Source organism: Malania oleifera, chromosome 3 (assembly GCF_029873635.1).
Source record: "Malania oleifera isolate guangnan ecotype guangnan chromosome 3, ASM2987363v1, whole genome shotgun sequence".
Lineage (NCBI taxonomy): Eukaryota > Viridiplantae > Streptophyta > Magnoliopsida > Santalales > Ximeniaceae > Malania > Malania oleifera.
This window is the reverse complement of record NC_080419.1, coordinates 118,109,576-118,132,585: the sequence shown is the minus strand read 5'-3', so window position 1 is coordinate 118,132,585 and position 23,010 is coordinate 118,109,576. Positions and strand designations below refer to the sequence as shown.

The window sequence follows — 23,010 nt, the reverse complement described above, 5'->3', positions numbered from 1 at the left end:
GGTCAAGACGTGGGAGGTAGGATTGGTTTGGAGGCACGTGAAATGCAATCTGAGGCACATAAGGCGCTAGTGGTAAGGCCCACTTGAGCAACTGTTTGGGAATTTGGCTTACTCTCATAAGGGAGATGGTTTCTGTTCAAGGGGGGAGCGGTTGGAACTCACAAGTGAAGGGAGAGATTGTTGAGAATTCCACTTGTGAGCTTGTCCCACATTGGAAAATTAGAGTGAATGGGTGCTTATATACATGGTTGGGCCCAAGACCCAATAGATTTAAGCTTTTGGGTCAAGTTGATGTTCATCTATGTATATCAAGCCCACCCATAGGCTCCTTTGGTCCTAACACTACCATTAGTTGCGATTTGTGCCCAAGCCTCAACCCTACTGCTTGTCATCCATCACCAATAATCCAGCTTAATTTAAAACCCCAAATCCTTCAATTGTGTTTGCGGTTGCGTTGAAAATATGTTGTCTTGAGATTCGAAGGAATCACAATCTTTCAATTGTGTTGCAGCTTCGAGGGTGATTAATTCCCCAATGGCGAAATTGAGAGAGAGGAAAAGAGAAGAAAAGAAATTCTACTTGAAATCAATTTTTTTTTTGTTGAAAATAGAACAAATTTGTTTTGTAACTCTCCAATAAGTGATTTGCCATTATGCGAATAGGCTCTATTGAATCAATTCAATATTCAATGTGAACTTCAAACCTTAGCTCAAATTGACAGTTCCCTTGATGGCAAACATCAACAATTGTTTACGTGGATGGGTGTGACACTTGCACCAAGTGTTAGACAACCCAATTTTCACCAACATGCACCATCCCGCCAATATCAACCAAATTATCTCCACAACCATTCTATTTTTCTTTTTTTTTTTTTTTCTTTTGGGACTGATGAAGGAGACCCTTCAATGATTTGGGATTAGAAATTAGTGCCAGAGATGCTCTAAGGGACAGCAACACCATCAATTCAACAAAAAAAAAAAAAAACCCAAGCCTTGATCCCACTAGGTGGGGTCGACTATATGAATCATTTTCCGCCAATTTATGTGATCATGAACCATTTCTTTTTATACATTTAACGATATTAATTCTTTACTCACTATCTCCTCTCAAGTTATTTTAGGTCTACTCCTATTCCTTCTACTGCCCCTATAATAACTAAGTCACTCTTCCTCACAGGTGCACTATGTGACCTATGTTGCTAGTGTCTATACCATATTAGTCGTTTCTCCCTTATCTTATTTTCTAAAGGAGCTACACCTAACTTACTACGGATATGTTCTTTCCTTAATTTATCTTTCAATGTTATACCATTCATTCATCTAAGCCTTCTCATCTCGCCAACTTTTACTTTTTGGATATTATGTTTCTTCGTCGTCCAACATTTCAATCCATATAGCATAGCTGGTCTTATAATTGCCCTATAAAACCTCATTTTCAATTTTAAGGGTATTCTATGGTGACAAAGCACACTTAAAGTTCTTCTCCATTTTACCCAACCTGCCTTTAACTCTATGCATTACATCATCTTCAATTTCTCCTTCATCTTGCATAATAGATCCAAGGTATCGAATCTACAAGTGCTATTTATTTCTTCATCATCAAGTTTAACTTTGTCTCAAATATTCCTTCTATCATTATTAAAATTATATTTATATATTTTGTTTTATTTCTACTTATCCTAAAGTCTCTAAATTTCAAAACTTCTTTCATGATTTTAACTCAGCCTCTACTCTGTCCCTAGTTTCGTCAATTAATACAATATCATTTGCAAACAACATATATCATGAAACCTCATTTTGAATACTTTTAGTCAGTTGATCCATCACTAAAGCAAAAGGATAAGGACTCAAAATTCTAAATCCTTCAATTGTGTTGCTGTTGCAATACGAATGCAAGTCTTGGCGCCACCACTAATTGCAATTCAATTGCATTGTGATTATGTTGAAAATATGTTCTTCGGAGATTTGGAAGAATCACAATCTTTCAATTGCGTTGCAGCTCCGAGGGAGATGAATTCTCCAATGGAAAAACTAAGAGTGAGTAGAAGAGAAAAGAAAGACAATTTATTAGAAATCAATTTTATTTTTTAAAATAGAATAAATGTTTTTTATGACTCTCCAACAAGTTTGTGGTTTGGCCTAGACAATTCAAATAGTTGTAATATCTTAATCTTTTTAGTGATTTTCTACCAATATCAGGACAACTTGGATTGTTTTATTTAGGGGTGTAATCTGTTTGGTTCAATTGGTTTTTTAGTAGATTAAACACCTAAACTAAATTTATAGGTTTTGGTTTATTTTGAGAAATTGAATTAGAATAAAGAGAGCGTAAAAATTGAATCAAACCAAACCTATTAATCTCGGTTTGTTCTGGTTTTGCTTGTTGGTTTGTTAGTTTTGTTTTGTGTAGGAGAGCATGTGGTAGTGGCCGCGACTAGTAGGGGTGGTAGTTGCGTCAGGCTCGCGAATGGCTAGAGGCGGAAAGAAAAGGAGCTGTGAAGAATAGAGAGGCCGATGAGTGGTGGAGGTGGGAGGGTGGGTAGGATCTTTGTCTTACTATCTTAGGACTTAGGGAGTTAGGGTTTTACTGAGAGGAAGGGTAATGCTTGAATATGGAGATGGAGATGGAGATGGAGACTTGGAGTTGACTCGTGAGGGGTGAGGGGTTTGGGTTTAGGTCTTAGTGTTAGTTGATTAGTTCATTGAATAAAGAAATATATAATATTTTAATATATATGGTTTGGTTTGGTTCGGTTATGCTAGTTTTTTAAACATGAAAATTGTAGACCAAATCGAGCTTCTTGGTTCCCCTTTTACCCGAACTAAATCGGACCGGTTCACCTACAAACCCGAGTAATTCCGGTTTGATTCAGTTTAGTGCGGTCGGTTTCGTCAATTTCAATTGCTTTTGTTTCACCACTAGGTTTATTTCATCAATTCTAAAATTAAAATTTTTTTTTTTCAAACCTTCTAGTTTTCCTCGCATTTATAGTTTTAAATTTTAAATTTTTTGTACTTTAATTTTCTTTGTTTTTTCATATTTCTTTTTTGACGTTCCTCCTTTCCTAATTTTTTTTCCCCTTGATTTGTTTCTCTTATTTAACCATATGAATTTTTATTTATTGATTTCTTTTAAATTTCTTAGTTTCAAAGTTTTGTTTTGTTTTTGTTTTTTTTTTAATTTTCTTCCCGCTGAAAATTTTCTTTTTTGGATAGTTTTTATTCTTTTTTTTGGGGGGGGGGGGGGTTGCGAGGAGAGGTTCTATTTTGGATTTTTTTGGAATATATTTTATATTTCTTTAAATATTTGTATCCCAATCTTTAACTAATTTCCATTTTTATTTTTCTATTTATATTTTTGTTCTTTTTGTTTCCTATATTTTCTTGCATTTTATGGTTTTTATTTTAATTTTTTGATGAATTCTGTGTTTGCACTTTCATTTTTTATTTTTTAGAACTTTTGTTCCATATTTTTCTATTTTTTGAAAATTTGTTTCTTTCTTAACATTTAAAAAAAAAAAAGTCTTAAAAACTTTACCTTTTTTAAAGTTTTATTTATTTATTTATTGACTTTCTAATTTTTGAACTTTTTTCTTTAATTTTTTTTTTGTTTTCCTAAGTTATTTTTTTCTACTTTGTAATTTAGTTCTGTAAAAGAATGTGTATACACAGGCTTTGCATTTTGAGAGATGAAACCACAGTGGGAAAAAAAAATAAAATTCACCTCCCAATACTTGAGGATCGGGCTTTAAACTAGGGGTGTTAGTAGTCCTTTTTGACTGAAGTTCTAAAAATCAATCAAATTGGAATTGAAAGTTTTGGTTTAGCATTTTGTAAACTTATATATTGTTATATAATAATATATAATATATAGCATAAATAATATATATTGTAGATAAATAAATATATCAATTTGGTTTCAATAATCATCAGTTAAGTAGAGTTAACTGATAAATAAATGTTTTTATTTATTTAATTTTTTTAATAGATGTGGGGCCCACATAACCTCACAATTTTTTTACCCTCCTTATTTCTTTTCCTCTCATTTCTCTCTAAAGGGGGCCCACATTGATCCCAATAATTTATAATAATTTTTAAATTTATTTTTAAACCATTTTATTTTCGTTGGTCTTACATGGGCCCTCAAAATTCCTCTTTCAATGTTAATTTCATTTTTTAAAATTTTTTTTTTATAGAAATATTTCCTATTTTTAAAAAACTCCAACATTAATGAATTTCACTAAATAATTTTTTGAAAAATAATCCCAACCCTTTTCAATACTTTTATATTATAAAATTAATTTAAATTATTAATTTCTACTTCATTATTTGTTTGTATTACATCTATCAAAAGTATTGAATTATTTTTAATTTATATTTTTAAAAAATATAAAAGTATATATATCGTGTTACCTTTCCTGTTTACATATTTTATATACATTAAAATTAACATAAATGATTAAAAATATTTTTAAAATATTCAATATAATATATATGGTACAATATAATTTCTCCACTAAAATTATAGAATTAATTTTAATTAGTATTATTAAAAATATTAAAATATATATACCGTGTTACATTTTTGTATGCTTATATCATGTACATTAAAATTATAATAATTGATTGTTTTATCACTTATCTTCCACCAAAAAGGATTTAATATTAAAAAAAATACAATTATGTATAAATATATTTTAATAGATAAATACATAAAGGCATGCAATTTAATAAGCATTTAACTTTCTTATAATCTATATTTGTATTTTATTTTTCTCAATTAATTTTACATTTAAATTATCCACCACAAATAAATTAATTCATATGAATTTATCAATTATGTTAAACAAATAATATAAACTATGCATTAAATTATGATATTATTGTCAAGATTAATTATTAAAATATATATATATATGACAATTAATCTCACTAAAAATACACAAAAAGGTTGGGCATAAATATTACTTGTATTAAGACCCATCTCCTTCTCCTTCTCCCTCTTTTCTTTTTTTGTTTTTGTTTCATCTATTTATATATATATATATATATATATATATATATGATAGTTGGACCTCTAGCAGGAAAAGGGAGTCCTATTGTTGGCTCCCTTTTAGAAATCATCTCATGGTGAAAATTTTTTCATTTGATTGAATAAATTTGATTACTTTTTAAAATAGGTCCTTCCTATTTGTTAAAATTGTTGGCTGATTATGGAAGCTAAGCTTATTTATTTTTTAAGTGATTTAATTAGCAATTAATAGCTTTAAAAATATACAAAAAATTATAATTAAATATTGTTTGTATTCTATGTATTTCAATGTAATGTTTAGTTCCATGTTAAAATGATATATTGTTGCAATTTTGTATTCTATTTTTTCTTTGATATTATCCGTTGCGAAGTGCGAATAGTCTTTCTAGTTTTAATTAATCTTGAATCCATGTAAATGATTTTAAAGAAAATGAATTTCCACAATTCAGTTAGGTTGTTTTATCAATTTCCTAGTTTAAAAGAATTTTGGATTTTTTTTCTATTAAAGGATATTATGGCCTAAAGTTTCAATGCTCGTGTCTTCCCCTTTCACACCCATTATACCTTCTTTGTACATCTTAAAGAATGATTACTGAAAGTGGGTGGTATGCTCCAATACCACTAGTTGTCCTGGGTGTATAGAGATAAAAGGGGGGAGGGGGGGGGGGGGGGTGAATGGATTTTTTCGTGTATATTGGGTCTTCTCTACAAAATGAAATTCTTGCTAAGATTCAAGCAATTATACCACAATATATTGGATGTAAATCAAGCACAAGACATAAAATAAAGAGTATAAGGTAGAGAAGTTTAACATTGGTGTTTTGACGTGGTTCAGCACCAAGTCTACGTTCACGCCTTGAGACCAACTCAAGGATCCCACAATCCACTAAAAACTCTTTTATCGGTATAAAAGCCTTACAACAAGAGAACCAATCTCTCAATGCTCACCAAGAGCCTTTACATGGGAACGAATCTCATCGCTCACCAAGAGCTGCAGGGTTCACCAAGAAGTCTTTCAAGACGATTCACCAAGAACTTTTATCAATTGGTTTGCAAAGAACCTTACAACTTGGTTTACAAAGAACTTTTTGCAACAAGAACTTGATTACAATAAAATGCTCCTTATTGAGCTGATATCAAATGTGAATCAAACCTCACACTATTTTCTTAAGGAATGAATTAAACAAGAGTAATGAGCAAGAGAGAAATGAACACTTGTGAATATGAATTAAAATGCAAAGTGTTTAGAATAGATATTTAGGATATGTTTTTCACTAAAAACTTGTAAACCCTCAAAAACTTGTTTATTCAAGTGTATGAACTTGTGTTTATAGACAGAAACCCAAGTTAGTTGTTATCTAACTGTTGGGAATGATCCTCCTTTGATTTGCTCGAGAACTAGCCGTTCGTGTTTAGGTCTCGATGTTAATCGTTAACGAGTTTTTTCCAATTGTCGACGAGTCACCCTGAGTTGTCGTCGATGAATCATGCCTTTTTGTCGATGAGTCACCTGGACTGAAAACTTGTTTTAGTTATTGGAAAAATTCGTCAACGATTCAATACCATTCGTCGATGAGTCAACACATTTGTTGATGATTGCCCTGCTTCTTATATTAAAAAGCCTTTTAATGATTTAACTCATTCTTGGACAAAGTATGTGAAAGATATTAAGTCTAATGAAGTGTTATACTTGTCCAAATGAAGTTTTTATCGAATATAAGATAGCTTGATTGATAAAACACATTTGAAAGCTCGTTTCGATATTTTATATACTAGTATGTCCTTTATAAAAATATGCTTGTCTTTCTAGAGGCTTTAGGGCGTAAAACTTGTTTTGGACTTAATCATTACCAAGTATGTAAAAGTTCAAAATACTAAAATGTTGAAAACTTGTCCCTTATGAAAACATATTTGAGAATAGGATATTTTTGATAAACTCTTTGTTTTAACTTTGAAATCCATGTATATTGAGTTTGTGGCTTAATGAAATCCTATACGCTCATGTGTCCTAGTATGTATATGCAAATTGCTCAACTCTTGCTAAAAAATCATGCATGAAATAAAACTGTTAGAGTTACAAAATATACTACCTCAAACACTCCCCATTACCTATAATTCTACATTAGCTTCCTTGGATGTGCTTGAGTTCTTTTCGAGTGAGTGTCCTTTTGATCTTTCCTATTGGAACTTCTACTCAGTCCGATCTTTGCTTTTGATCCAGTATTTCATGTATTTGTTACTTGTACTTGTACTTAACAAGATTTGCAAAGATGGAATACACTAAGAACAACAAATAGGTTAATACCATCAAAACACATTAATCATGATTATGTAGCCACCAAAGCTAACAATTACAACAACAACAATAACAAAATCAAGCCTTAAGTCCTATTAGGTGGAGTCGGCTATATGAATATTTTTTTCATTAATTTATGCGATTATGGATCATTTCTTTTGATAAAAATTCACGGATATTAAATCCTTATTCACTATGTCATTCCAAGTTATTTTAAATCTACCCATACCTCTTTTACTGTCCCCCACAGTAACTAACTCACTTTTCCTTACTGACGCACTATGTGGCCTAAGTTATAAGTGCCTATACCATTTGAGTTATCCTTCCTTTATCTTATCTTCTATAAGAGTTACACCTAACTTACCGCGAATATGTTCATCCCTTAATTTATCTTTCAATGTTACACCATTCATCCATCTAAACATTCTCATTTTGACAACTTTTACTTTTTGGATATTCTGTTTCTTCGTCACCCAACATTCTGATCTATATAACATAGGTGGTTTTATTGTTGTCCTATAAAATTTTCCTTTTAATTTTAAGGGTATTCTACGATCTCAAAACACACTTGAAGTACTTCTCCATTTTACCCAACCTGTTTTAACCCTATGCATTATATCATCTTCAAATTCTCTTTTAGCTTGCATAGAAGATTCAAGGCATCAAAATCTGAAAATGCTATTTATTCCTTCATCATAAAGTTTAACTCTGTCTCCAATATTTCTCCTACCATTACTAAAATTATATTTCATATATTTTGTTTTATTTCTACTTATTTTGAAGCCTTTAGATTCCGAAGCTTTTTTCAATATTTCTAACTCAGCCTTTACTTCGTCCCTAGTTTCATTAATTAATACAATATCATCTGCAAACAACATATACCATGAAACCTCTTTTTGAATACTTTTAGTGAGTTGGTCTATCATTAAATCAAAAAGATGTTAAAGAATTAAAATAATTAAATTAAATTTGATAAAATTAACAGAGGAATAAATATGTATAATTCAATGTATAATTGGTTCAATTTTCCACTAAAATTGCAACCAAAATTAGAACCAATTTTTTTTTCTATAGTCAAAAATCAAAACGAAATTGGAAATACAATCTAAAATGTAAAATATTTGGGTTTTGGTTCTTTGAGAAATTGGTAAATAAGACATTTGTGTGATTCAATAGCAATATTGTAATTTGAAGAAAATATCCCCTTCATCTCTCTTTCAATCTTGTGCATGGAATCTCGTGGGCTCCTTGGTTCAAGCATTGCCGTCACCTCTCACCTCTAATAATCAAGCACCACTAGATGCTTCTCAACAACGAGCACTAACAGTTGTCTCTCACTATCGAGCACAACCAAATCATCTCGTCGCATCACTTTGGATCTTCGAAGTCCCATAGCATCGCACTAAATACTAATATTTTAAAAGGTGAAAGCGTAAAGCAAGACATTTTACCCCTAATAAGGCGAGGCATAAGCCTTACGGTATTAAGGCGTAAGCCATTTGGGAATTTAAGTTTTTATTTAAAAATATATAAAAATTAATTATACTTGCTCACAGTCATGTGAATTTTATTTAATAATAAAAATAAAGCACTTTTTTTAAATTTTACCCCAAAAAATAGCCTAAACAATCTAAGCTTAAGTTAGATTTGAGGATGTTGACCATGATTTATTGGGCCATTGGCATGTGCCCATCCAAGCTTTAATATTTAATTGCAAACTCATTGTCTTTCTTGGTTAAAAGAGTTTTGACTCGGTCATGACTCTCTTTCTTCTCTCTCTCTCTCTCTGAAGCAATTGTGTGCCAAGAAGCAGCTGAGTGTCAAAGAGAAAGGCTTTTGCATGAAGATTTGAAGTAGCTAAGGTTGAAGAGTGTCGAAAACTGAAATTAGGTCTTCAATGTGGGAAAGAGATTGCTTGAGGAGTCAAGGGCAAATATCTGGAGAAGATTTGAGGTTGGTCAACGATTGCAGTAGGTCGAGAGAGAGAGAGAGAGAGAGAGTCTTCTCGGGGAACATCAATCGATGGAAAAAGAGTAATCATTGATGTTGAGAAAACTTTTGTTGCTTCGTAATTGCACAAATAATAGGGTTCGAAATGCGTATGCCTTGTCTTTTGAGGCATGAAATGCGAGTTTTTCTTTGCAAGGTGTATGCCACTTACAAAATGCGTACGCCTTTTGGGATTTTCGCCTTTTACATTTTAGCAATGGTACTATTGTTAATTAGTGTATAATTATCAAATATAATTTTATTTAATATAAAATTTAAAATATATTATTCAATATAATATTAATTAAATTGTAACTTCAAAATGTTAGCTTCTATTTAATAATGTTATTATCAACGTAATTTAATAATCATATAGTATGGTATTATTATATATTTATTATGTCTTGAAATATAATAATATTATTTATGTGATAATAAAAATTGATAACTCATTATAATAAAAAGATAATGTTTAAACACCACTTATTTGATCAACACTTTCAATCGACACTTATTTTCAAACATAATAAAAAAACATTTATACCATTTCTTAGATGGGGCAATGGGGATGCCAATACCTTCTCCATACAAAGTGATACTCTCAAAACTAACTCTAATTAGCACAACTTAGTAATTGATTAGAAGTGAAGAGTTAATTAGGTAATTTTACCATAGGTAAGGTGAATGGGAGGTAAGATGAATGGGTGAGTGACTATTTGTTTTTATTTTAAAAAGTTATTCTTTTCTTTTTGTAGGGATCAAATTCTTAAACTTGTTATAATTGTCTATAGTTAATTTTTGGTTGTAGACTATTAATTAAATAAATAATATGATGAACAATTGTAAGTCGCCATGATTTTGACACTTACATAATATTTGAGGAATAATTTTTCAACTGGTTTTCTTAAAATATTGATAGCACCCAGAAATGTTCTCTAAAATCTCAATAATTAAAAAAGCAAATTAGTATTCATTAAATTGCACAATAATTGATACTTATATATGGCTGCCTACTTCCTTCAACTTTCATCTATTAAATAAAATGTTTAACTAATTATTTGAAAATAGTAATTAAATAATTTATAATTGGATGTAATTGTGTCACCATAAAATTTGGAAGGGCAAAATATTTCAAAAGACCATCATATATATGATTGAATTAATAGTAAACTTAACAATACAATAAAATCAAGTCTTTAGTCTCACTAGGTGGGGTATGTTATATGAATCATTTTCCGCTAATTATGCGATCATGCATCATTTTTTTTTACAGATTCAGAACTATTAAATCTTTATTATCTCTTTTCAAGTTATTTTAGGTCTATCCCTACCCTTTCTACTGCCTCTCATAGTAACTAACTCACTCTTCCTCACTGGCGCATTATGTGGTCTACGTTACAAGTGTCTATACCATCTGAGTTGTCCCTCCCTTATCTTATCTTCTATAGGAGTTACACCTAACTTACCGCGAATATGTTCGTTCCTTAATTTAACTTTCAGTGTTATACCACTCATCCATTTAAGCATTTTCATCTCGACAACTTTTACTTTTTGGATATTCTATTTCTTCGTCGCCCAATATTTTGATCCGTATAGCATAACTGGTCTTATAGTTGTTCTATAAAATTTTAATTTTAATTTTAAGAGTATTCTATGATCACAAAGCACGCTTGAAATGCTTCTCCATTTTATCAAACCTGTTTTGATTCTATGCTTCTCCATCTTCAACTTGTATAATAAATTTAAGGTATCGAAATTTACAAGTGTTATTTATTTCTTTATCATCGAGTTTAATTAACTTTGTCTCTAATATTCCTCCTATCATTACTGAATTACATTTCATATATTTTGTCTGATTTCTACTTATCATAAAGCCTCTAGATTCCAAAATTTTTCTCCAAAATTCTAACTTAGCCTCTACTCTGTCCCTAGTTTCATCGATTAATACAACATTATCTGCAAGCAACATATACCATGGAACCTCATTTTGAATATTCATATCATAGTGATTTGACAAATTTTACGTTGGCTGTCAACTACCTAACACAACCCTCCTCCTTTACCCTGACTTTAGACTGGTTGTGTGTGAAAAGTTAGGACATTAGGTGCATCACAGGTGGAGTTATTAACAGTCAACTTAATTTTTGAATAATGTTAAAGTTATTTCTTTTGTTTCACATGATACAAAGGTAGTGATGTTAATATGTGTGGACTTAGGGATTGACCTTAAAGGGGTGGAAGACAAATCATGTTTAGAGTCCCTTTAAATTTATTGGAATCATCACAAATAACAAGCAGTTCTAAACAAAGTATTAATGTTCTTTGAGGTAGTATTTGCAAGTAAAAATTTTGGACCTTGAATTTGAATTTGAGTGAATTTGGATAAATTTCAATACTATTTTATACTATGTCTTATCCAAATCCAATATGATTTCAAATCTAAGATCTCTTCAAATATGATGTTGAAATAAAACGCTAAAATAGAGAAATTAATTGTGCGAGGAAAAATAAAGACAAGAAAGAGACACAAAGATTTAACGTGGTTCGGCAAATTGCCTATGTCCACGAAAGGATAGCAATGAGATTGATTAACTATGGAATTGTAAACTTACATGAGCATTTGTCACTTACTCAAAATACCAAAACCCCCCTTTACACCCTTTTTATAACACTTACAAAGAAAACTACAAAAGGAGCTAAACAAGGAGGAATTGCGAGGAAGAAGTCCACGGGTGTGAGTGGTCTTCATATGCTCCATAATTTGATTTAATAATTATTAAATCAAAGAGGTAGCTCCAAAGTATTCATAATAAATGTAAGCCCACAAATGAATGGGTGGAAGATTAATGCACCAGTGAGAGGAAATTTGAAACCAACAAAATGGTTAGGGGAAAAGTCTCCATCATGTTTACAATTGCAAGCCAAACAAAAATTTTGAGTGGGTAGTCACCATTATGCTCACAAATCTCTACCTTTGGCATAAATTATTGATAACTTCATCTCTGCTGCTCTCCTCTATGTCCTTTATTTGATGTGTACTCCAATCAAGTTCAGGCAATGCGTGAACTTGCTAACTGGAATGGACTTGGTCAATATATTTGTTGGATTGTCTGCTGTAGAAATCTTCTCAACTTTAATAGTTTCTTGTGTGACAACATCTTTGATAAAGTGCATTCTGACATCAATATGTGGTTCTTTTATGAAACATAGAATTCCTCGTCAGATGGATTGCACTTTGACTATTACAATAGGTTGTTGTTTCCTTTAATTAAATACCCAACTCACTAACTAATCCTTGAAGATTGATAGCTCTTTTACTGCTTTTGTTGCGGTAATGTACTCCGCTTTAGTGGTTGAAAAAGCAACAATAGATTGTAAATTTTCTTTCCAGTTGATAGTATATGTAACGCCCCGACCCGATATGTGGGTCCAAGGTGCTACTTTAGTAATGTCTAAGTACCTGATACCATCATATCATACATGATATGCAATGGAATAAATGAAACAATCTCAACATACTATTACCAGAGTCTAAATCAACATATCTATATATATATATATATATGTATATCAAGGTTCTGTCCACACACATATTACATCCCAAAAACTAGTTCACATGCTCGATCCACATGACCAACGATACAAGCTCGAAGGCACACTACCAAATCTACTCATATATGAGTTCTTGAAGACACTCACAAAAAGTAACTAACTAGTCTCCACCCACTGGATCCCGCTAAACTCGATCTCTGGGATTTCCTGAAAAGATATGTTGTACAACGGGGTGAGGCACCTCTTAGTAAGGAAGATTGAGTTAATAACAGTGTGTGACAGCATGCTTTTCAGTGTATACTAGAATCATATCTCCCTCTCTCTTTTACTGAACATAGAATGTGTACTCATTTTTCATTTCTCATAACATATATCAATACTGGAAAAACATTTACATCATTACATAAATATACAAATATGTATAAAAGATACACCTTGGAACTACTCGCCATGTATAAACCCCCGTGGTTAGGGTTGTGCGGTCTGAAGGTTGGACAAAAACCCAGGGCATCAACCCAAGCCAAGTCAACTCCTTGCTATATACATCAGCAGGCTTTCGCAAGCTCGCTTACGGGTCCGATTGCGTCTAGGTCAATCGGCTAAGACCACCCAACACCACACGCTCATAAATGTGGGCGCACATGGTCAATTGGTGAAACTCTCTCTAGCAACGGTATTGCACTCGCAACACTGGGTTCACAGATTTCCTAAATCATATTGTGCAATTTAAGTAAATAAAATTGTACTTTAAAACTCATTTCATAAAACATGGCCACTAACCGTTTAACACCACTTGGGCCTCTGCCTTATTTGAAAGTACAATTTTGGGCCTCGGCCCTTCTGTTACAACTTGACCGTTTAATACAAACTCCAGCCTCAAAATAAACTCTGTTACTTATAAAACCCAACCTCGATCATTTAATACAAACTCGACCTCAGCCCTCATAAGTTCATGCATTTTTAAAAACAATTCTAGTATTTTCGCAAACAGTTCAGTATTACACAAACATCTCATCTCTGGTGTTTCCATAACTTACAAAATAACATTCACCTGTCACATAGTTTTCTATATTAAAAACATAGCCCGTAGGCAACCATGAAAACACTGTATAAATGATTTGTAGAAACAAACCGATATTTCCACCGTTGACTTCTACTCAAAATATCATATAGTATATCCTAGGCTTGAAAACGAGCCTTTTGAACGGTTGGTTTTTAAAAATCTCAACTGGAAACATAACATACTCACTCTACAAACATTTTTATTGGTTCAAAAATAATACAACACTGCATTAAACATAATCCCCTTACCTGATTTCGAAATAGAAACCGAAATGCTTGGAAATCAAATCCCGACCTTTATCACCAAATTGAAAATCTAAATTGCTAGAACTGTAGATCCTAGCTCCTTGATGCTCGCAGTAACTTTCGATTGTTGAAACGGGCGACGAACGACGAAGAACTGTAGAGAGAGAGGGAGTGAACTCACCGGTTCTAGAGAGAGAGAGAGAGAATTTTGGGTTTCTTAACCCTTAAGCAATGAAAAATGATATTTATAGGCCTTTTGACCCAGTCAGACTCGTCGACGAATTGGTCCCTCGTCGACGAGACATAGAAGGTTGTTCGTTGTGAAACCTCCTCTCTCGTTGACGAACTCAAGCCTTATATTTTTCATGTTGGTCGAGATCTCTTCGTCAATGAGACTCTGAATCTCGGCGACAAAGAACTGAAAGGCATTTGTCGACGAGAACAATGGCTTCGTCGACGGAACCTGCAAAAATCTCATTTTTTATATTTTTCTTATTTTTTTACAAGTTCGGGTCTCTATAGTATATCTGCATAGAGTGAACACATACCCGGTAAGGGACCTTCGCTTATCAAGATCTCCAGCATGATCCGAATTGACAATTCATTGATGCTTCCTTCAGTATATTTGATACTCCTAAAACCCAAGCCTACATCAGTCGTACCTTTAAGGTAGCACATAATCCACTTTATAGCTTGCCAATGGACTTCTCAAGGATTCACCATGTACCTGCTTACAACATTGACAACTTGTGAAATATTTGGTCTAGTGCATACCATTGCATATATAAAACTGCCAACTACACTAGAATAAGGGACATAAGTCATGTACTCCACCTCCTCCTCAGTCTGCGGTGATAAAGCCAATGAGAGCGTGAAATGAGATGCTAATGGAGTTGTGACAGACTTTGCATTTTGCATCCTAGAACACTCCAACACTTTCTCTATGTACTTTTTCTATGACAAAAACAAAGTGCCCATTTTCTGTCTCGGTAGATCTCCATTCCCAGAATTTTCTTTGTAGCTCTCAAATTCCTCATTTCAAACTCTGTACTTAGTTAAGCTTTAAGATGGTTGATTCTGACATGTTCTTACAAGCAATCAGCATGTCATTAACATACAAGAGCAAATAAATAAATAACCCATCTGAGAGTTTCTTGTAATACACACAACTATCATACTTACTCCTAGAGTAATTATTTTCAAGCATAAAACTGTCAAACCGTTTATACCACTGTCTAAGAGACTGTTTTAGGCCATATAAAGATTTTTTTAGTAGGCAAACGTGATCTTCTTTACCTTGAATTTTGAACCCCTTGGGCTGCTCCATATAGATTTGTTCCTCAAGATCACCATGCAGGAAGGCTGTTTTGACATCCAACTGCTTAAGTTCTAGATCAAAGTGGGCAACAAGGGCAAGTAGAATACGAATTGAGCTATGCTTCAGCACTGGAGAGAAAATTTCGTTGTAGTCGATACCTTCCCTCTGTGCATAGCCCTTCGCCACCAAACGAGCCTTGAACCTTGCACTCTCAACCCTGAGAATCCCTTCTTTCTTCTTGAAGATCCATTTTCTTCCAACAATCTTCTGGTTCTTTGGCCTTTCAACAATTATCCAAGTATGATTTTTTTGAAGAGATTTTATCTCCTTCGTCATTGCAGTAATCCACTTAGTAGACTCTTTACTGGTAATAGTTTCACTATATGACTGTGGTTCACACCTACCAATTTCATCATCAACATTTAAAGCATATGAAACCAAGTCTGCATAGTCATACCTTTGAGGAAGTCTTATCTCTCTCCTTTGCCTATCTCTAACCAACTAATAGTGTTGTAATTGTGGTGTATCTATTTTCTCCCTTGGTGTTTACTCTTCTTCTTGGTCAACTTAGTTTTCTTTGGAAGGCTCCACCTTCTTCATGACATTAGGGTCTTTATTTTTTTCTGATGTCTCCTTTTGAGGCTTAAGCATCTTAGCTTCATTGAAAGTTATGTCCCTAGTGATTATGCATTTTATTTTAGCTAGATACCATAACTTGTATCCTCATTGGGGTCTTTATTTTCTTTTGATGGTTCCTTTTGAGGCTTAAGCATCCCAACTTCATTGAAAGTTATATCCCTGGTGATTATGCGTTTTCTTTTAGCTGGATACCATAACTTGTATCCTTTCACACCATCAGGATATCTGAGAAAGATGCATTCCATCACCCTTGGCTGAAGTTTTCCTTTGTTCACACGAGCATGAACAGGACAACCGCAAATTCTTAAATTTTCATACTTAGCAGGAGTAGTCGACCATACCTCTTCAGGAGTCTTGAAACCAATGGCTGAAAATGGACATATGTTGACCAAATAACAAGTTGTGTTGACAACTTCAGCCCAGAACTCTTTTGATAATTTGGCATTAGACAACATGCATTTGGCTCTTTCTAACAAAGTTATGTTCATTCGTTTTGCAAGCCCTTTTTGTTGTGGAGTGTGCCTCACTATGCGGTGTCTGACAATACCATGATCCTTGCAAAACTTTTCGAATTTGCCACCACAAAATTCCAAACCATTGTCGGTCCTTAGTTGCTTGATCTGCTTTCTAGTCTACTTTTTGATAAAAGATTTCCACTGTTTGAACTTGACAAAGACTTCATTTTTTTTGCTTCAAAATAAAAATTCAAACCTTCCTTAAATAATCATCAATGAAAGTTAACATATACCTGCCACCACCATGAGAAGGGACTCAAGAAGGACCCCATAAATCCGAATGGATATAATCCAAGGTGCCCTTTATCCGATGAACAATAATGTTGAACTTTACCCAACACTATTTTCCAAATACGTAGTGCTCGCAGAAATCTAACTTTCCAACTTCTTGTCCACAAAGTAGTCCCTGTTTGCTCAACTTGGCTAAACCTCTCTCATTGAAATGCCCCAACCACATATTCCATAATTTGGTGACATTAGATTATGAACTTGATGATACTACAACAGTTCTTGTAACTGTGCTTCCTTGTAGCATGTAAAGGCTGTTGACTTTCTTCCCTTTCATCACAATAAGTGCGCATTTTTAAATTCTTATAGCTCCACCTTCACCTCTATAGCTATAACCTTTTGAATCAAGCGTACCCAAAGAGATCAAGTTCTTCTTCAATTCTGAATCATGCCTGACATTTGTTAATGTTCTTACGATCCCGTCATTGTAAGAACATCTGCACTGTCATAGCCATCTGCTATAGCTGCATCTCCAGATTTTGAAGTCTTCTCCTTCTCTTTGACTTTGCGCTCCGGACAATCCTTTCGTTAGATGTCCTTCCTTGTGACAATGGAAACATTTGTATTTCCTAGACCTGGATTTGGATCTTGGCCTAGTTCTGCCTTTTCTGCCTTCTTGACTCCTTTTTTCTATTCTTCCCCTTGCGACAAGACTTTTTGCCGAACCTTCATATTTGCTTTCCGATACTCTTTTGTTCAACTCTTTCGAGTTTAATGCCGCTTTGACCTCTTCCATGATAAAAGTTTCGCGACCGTACATCATGGTGTCAATGAAGTGTTCATAAGAATTTGGCAGGGAACACAACAAAATAATTTCTTGGTTTTCATCATCGATTTTAACATCTATATTATTTAGATCAAGAATAATTTTGTTAAAATCATCTAGGTGCTTTTTCATGAGCTTTCCTCCTTGCATTTGAAGAGTACATAACTTTTTTCTTAAAATACAGTCGATTTGTGAGTGAGTTCGTTATGAACAAACTTTCCAGTTTCAGTCATAGCTCAGCAGCTGAAGTTTCTTCGAACACTTCTCGCAGAACTTCGTCTCCCAAGCACAACAAAATGGCACTGTGTGCTTTCTCCATGATCTCATCTTTTTTGCCTTCTTTCAGAGTCTCCGACAATGTTTCTTTTCCCTTCAAGGCTTTCGCCAAACCTTGATGAACAAGTAGGGCCCGCACTTGACCCGCCACAAACTAAAATCATTTTCTCCATTAAATTTCTCCACATCATATTTGGCAATAGTCATAGCTCTGATACGAGTTTGTTGAAATAAAGCGCTGATATAGAGAAATTAATTATGCGAGAAAAAATAAAGACAAGAAAGAGACATAGATTTAATGTGGTTCGGCAAATTGCCTACGTCCACGAAAGAAGAGCAACAAGAATGATTCATTATGGAATTGTAAATTTACAGGAGCATTCATCACTTACTCAAAATACCAAACTTTTTACACCCTTTTTATAATACTCAGAAAGAAAACCACAAAAGGAGCTAAACAAGAAGTTTATTTACTTCTTCTTCCCAGATAGTATGAGAGAATGCTGAGTGGCTTTTATAGCCAAAATTTCATGGAGGAGGAATGTAAGCCAACAAATGAGTGGGTGGAAGATTAAAGCACCGATAAGAAGAAATTTGAAGCCAAAAAAATGGTTAGTGCAAAAGTCACCATCATGTTTACAATTGCAAGCCAAACAAAAATGGTGAGTGGGGTAGTCACCATCATGCTCACATATGGGTTAAATGTTCAACATGAGATTTACTCAAACCATTGTTTGTTGCCAATAAAATCACATTCATGGTGGAAACTGATATTATATATTTAAAATAAGGAAATCAAGATCAAGATTCTAATGTTCTCTTAGAAGCCTATTAAATATTTTCACCCACCCAAACTTTTTTTATTTTTATTTTTATTTTTTTTTCACGTTTATGCTGAACTATCATTTTGAGAAAATTTAGGCCCTCTAGATACTAACAAATCAAATAGATAAAAACATACATAATTTAACTTTTTTCAAAGAGTAATGTTTTATCTATTGAGAAAATATTTTTTTATTTTTAAAGTTTTTCATTGTGCAGGTCGATTGCATGGGAGGGGGAGATTTTGTCTTTTCATATATTTTTTTCTCATTTTTCCTTTTTTGTTAAGTTCATCTTTTTGATTTTGGTAAATAATTTAATTTCTTTTCGATTGTCAACAAGTCGTTGTAGTATAGTGGTGAGTATTCCCGCCTGTCACGCGGGCGACCCGGGTTCGATCCCCGGCAACGGCGATTTTATTTTTCCAACCCTTAATCCAAATTTTTTTTGCTATTCTTAAAATGATGACGTTCTAGCCGTTTGGCTGGTCAAACCTGTAATAATAAACTTTTTGCTAATTTTAAAAAAAGAAAAGAGTTTGTTGAGCCATATATGCAGCTTGTTTAATCTTTAATGTGGCTGGGAATTAGAAAGTCGGTTGCTCTCCAAAACTTGTACGAATTAACTTTATACAAATATATACTTTTTAACACGGAATGCTAATTGATCCCACGTTTTTCTTACGCAATGAGATAAGAGATGAAATAGAATTAATTAATGAAATGAAAAATTAAACAAAGAACATAAATGTACAAGTCAAATAATACATTTAACGGATTTTATTCTATTCGATTTCATTCTATTTCAACATTTATATATATATATATATATATATATATATATATATATATATATATATAGATTGCAGTGTTACAAAAATTCACAAAAAACCTAGCAAATAAAAGAAAAAAAAATGAGAAAAAACACACACACACACCACACACATAACATAAGATTTATAAGACTCGTCAATTAGTCCACGTCCTCAGAATCAGATTAAATCACTGAATCTACTATTTAACAATGAGTACAAACATAATGATGCAGAGAGGAAGGAGAATGCTAGAAGATGGAGATGGAGACTTGGAGTCGATCGTTAAGGGGCGAGCGGCGAGGGGTTTGGGTTTAGGTCTTCGGGTTAGCTGATTAGTTAGATAAAAATGAAATGTATAATATTTTAATATATATATATATATATATATTTATGCTCGTTTAATTCCGATTCGATTTAGTTTAGTATGGTTGGTTTCGTCAATTTCGGTTGGTTTTGTTTCAACCCTAGGTTTATTTCATCAATTCTAAAATTTTAATTTTTTTTCCAAATCTTCTAGTTTTCCTTGCATTTAGGATTGTTTCAAATTTTAAATTTTTTATACTTTAATTTTCTTTGTTTTTTTCATATTTCTTTTTTGACGTTCCTCCTTTTCCTAATTTTTTTCCTTGATTTGTATCTCTTATTTAACCATATGGATTTTTATTTGTTGATTTCTTTTAAATTTCTTAGTTTCAAAGTTTTGTTTTTTAATTTTATTCCTGCGGAAAATTATTTTTTTGGATAGTTTTTTTTTTTTTGGGGGGTGCGATGAGAGGTTCTATTTTGGATTTTTTTGGAATATATTTTATATTTCTTTAAATTTTTGTATCCCAATCTTTAATTTATTGTTATTTTTATTTTTCTATGAATATTTTTGTTCTTTTTGTTTCCTATATTTTCTTGCATTTTATGGTTTCTATTTTAATTTTTTAATGAATTATGTGTTTGCACTTTCATTTTTTATTTTTTAAAACTTTTGTTCTATATTTTTCTATATTTCGAAAATTTGTTTCTTTCTTACCATTTAAAAAAAAAATCTTTAAAAACTTTACCTTTTTTTTTAAGTTTCTTTTTTTTTTTCTTTCTAATTTTTGAAGTTTTTTCTTTATTTTTTTTTAAAATGATTTTTTTCTTCTACTTTATATTTTAGCTCTGTGAAAAGAATGTGTATGTGCAGGCTTAGTATTTTGAGAGATGAAACCAGAGTGGGAAAAAAAATTCACCTCTGAATACTTGAGGATCGGGCTTTAAATTAGGGGTTTTAGTAGTTCTGTCATTCAAATTGAAGTTCTAAAAATCAATCAAATTGGAATCGAAAGGCTCGGTTCAGCATTTTGTGAACTTATATATTAATAATATATAATATATAACATAAATAATATATTGTAGATAAATAAATATATCAGTTTGGTTTTAGTAATCATGAGTTGATCAACAATAGAAGTTGAGACTAAATTATAAATAAAAAATCATAAAAATAATGAGTGGTTAATTGAATTTGTGGATTGAATTTTTGTATTAGTTTGGTTTACGAATATTGATTTGCATGTCACGAGTGTCAGTTGTAGCCTCTTACAAACTGACAAACAATCCTTATGTTTTTAATATTGTATGTGTAAATTAGCTTAAAACAACATGTGTTTTTGAGATTGCACACTCATAACTTGTCATGAATTCGGCCTCTTAAGTTCAAATGAATCGGCCTCTTAAGTTCAAATAAGTAAAATTTAGGAATTGTTTCTTAATTTTAAAACGGAAAAAAAAGAGAAAAAAATCCAATTGAGGAAGAAATCTAATGTAGCGAGTAGAAGAACATTGGTACAAGAAATCTAACAAAAAGGTGTGAAATCCAATAATTTTTTGACATTTATTGAGTGTGAATTAGCTAATTAATTGTCCAATTCTTACAAATCATGATATTTTGTTATCACTTGTAAAAATTGCTTGGGATTCTTTTATTGTAGTGAATAAAAATATTTTATAATAAATAATTATAAATTAATAATTGCAAAAAAAAAAAAAAAAAACTAATCTTGTAAAATGAACAAATATTTAAAAATATGATTTATATGAATACTCCTGACATAACCTATTTCACCATTTTGAATCTAACAAAGGATAAAGATTCAAACAATGTTTAGGTTGACATGAGAAGATTGAATTCCTTATAAAGTGAATATATAGTTTGAGCAATGGTTCATTGTGCAATCCAATCCAACTCGACATGATTGCATATAATGGCAAAGCTCCTTGTTCACTTGATATTCTCTTTCATGGTTCTTGGTGGTAGAAGTTGCCATTGCTTTCTTCTCGCTCTAATGCTTGTCTTTGGTTTGTTTGTTTCTAATTACCTAGTTGGCGCTTACTCGAATTGTCTTAGGATTGACAGATGCTTAAATTTTTTGTTTGTGTAAACATTGAGTGGTGCCATTGTTTTCAAGGTAACAAATGCTTTATAAAATTCAAATCTCACTCATATTTCTTTATTATTTTTTAAAAACTAAATTGTTTACTAGATCCAACCAACCTCGTGTATCATACCAAACTCAAATTGTATCCTCAATGGTTACTTTTTCTCAAACTATTAGAATTTTGGGTCCAATTAGATGCATGAACAACTCTACTTGGGGATTATTTAATCCAAAGAATGTTCAAGTTGTGTTTGAAAATATCAATTTCTAATCTTGAATATAAATTATATAGATTTAAACAAAATTTAATATTCACATTCACATACAATGGAATTAGCATGTTTTGTTTGTTTTTTTGTTGTTTTTTGGTTTCTTCTTTTTTTTCCTCATTTTTGTTTTATTTATTGTTCTTTAAGAGGATTTCTTATTTTCATAAAATGAAATCTTCTTCTTTTTTTGTTATAAAAATGTGCTTGTGTGTGTGAACTCTTAGTTCCTGCAGTTAAGGTATATTGCTATCTATTTGTGTATATACATATATAGTTTTTGAATCTAGAGTTTCAACCCAACGGTGACATGTGGCGTTAGTTTTTTTTTTTTTTTTGCATCTACCTTTTACATTAGAGTGGGCTCCATGCAGACCTCTTTATTTTATTTTCTTTTTAATTCTTTTTGGTAGATGCAGGCACACAACCCCACAAATTTTTTTTTTTTTTTACCATTATTGTAATATGTGGATCATATTGAGTGAACACGTGTATAGAGAAAGCATGATAATGCCATTATAAGGGTATTTGAGAAATTTTTCTAATACATTTGTACGACTAGTGTAATAATCCAAGAAATTCTTTCAGGCCTCGTCGACGAATCCCCTGTGTTCGTCGACGAGGGTTCTTCAGGATCTTGTCGACGAAGACCCGTTTCGTCGACGAGAAGATATCGAAAGAAGGTTTAAGGCAGACTGAAACTCGTCGACAAGGGTGCA

General features: G+C 32.3%; 1 protein-coding gene and 1 non-coding gene across 3 annotated transcripts in view; both read left to right on the top strand.

Moving 5' to 3' along the window:
- LOC131150835 (E3 ubiquitin ligase PARAQUAT TOLERANCE 3-like) overlaps positions 1 to 9,453 on the top strand; it is a 52,445-nt gene extending 42,992 nt beyond the window's left edge. For both annotated transcript variants that reach the window (XR_009135616.1, XR_009135615.1), the window contains exon 17: positions 9,120 to 9,453. The gene's annotated coding sequence lies outside the window, so the exon portion shown is untranslated. The remainder of the gene's footprint in view (positions 1 to 9,119) is intronic.
- A 9,688-nt stretch (positions 9,454 to 19,141) lies between these two features.
- TRNAD-GUC (transfer RNA aspartic acid (anticodon GUC)) lies at positions 19,142 to 19,213 on the top strand. Its single transcript has one exon. It is a non-coding gene; the product is annotated as a tRNA-Asp (tRNA).
- The last annotated feature ends 3,797 nt before the right edge of the window (positions 19,214 to 23,010 follow it).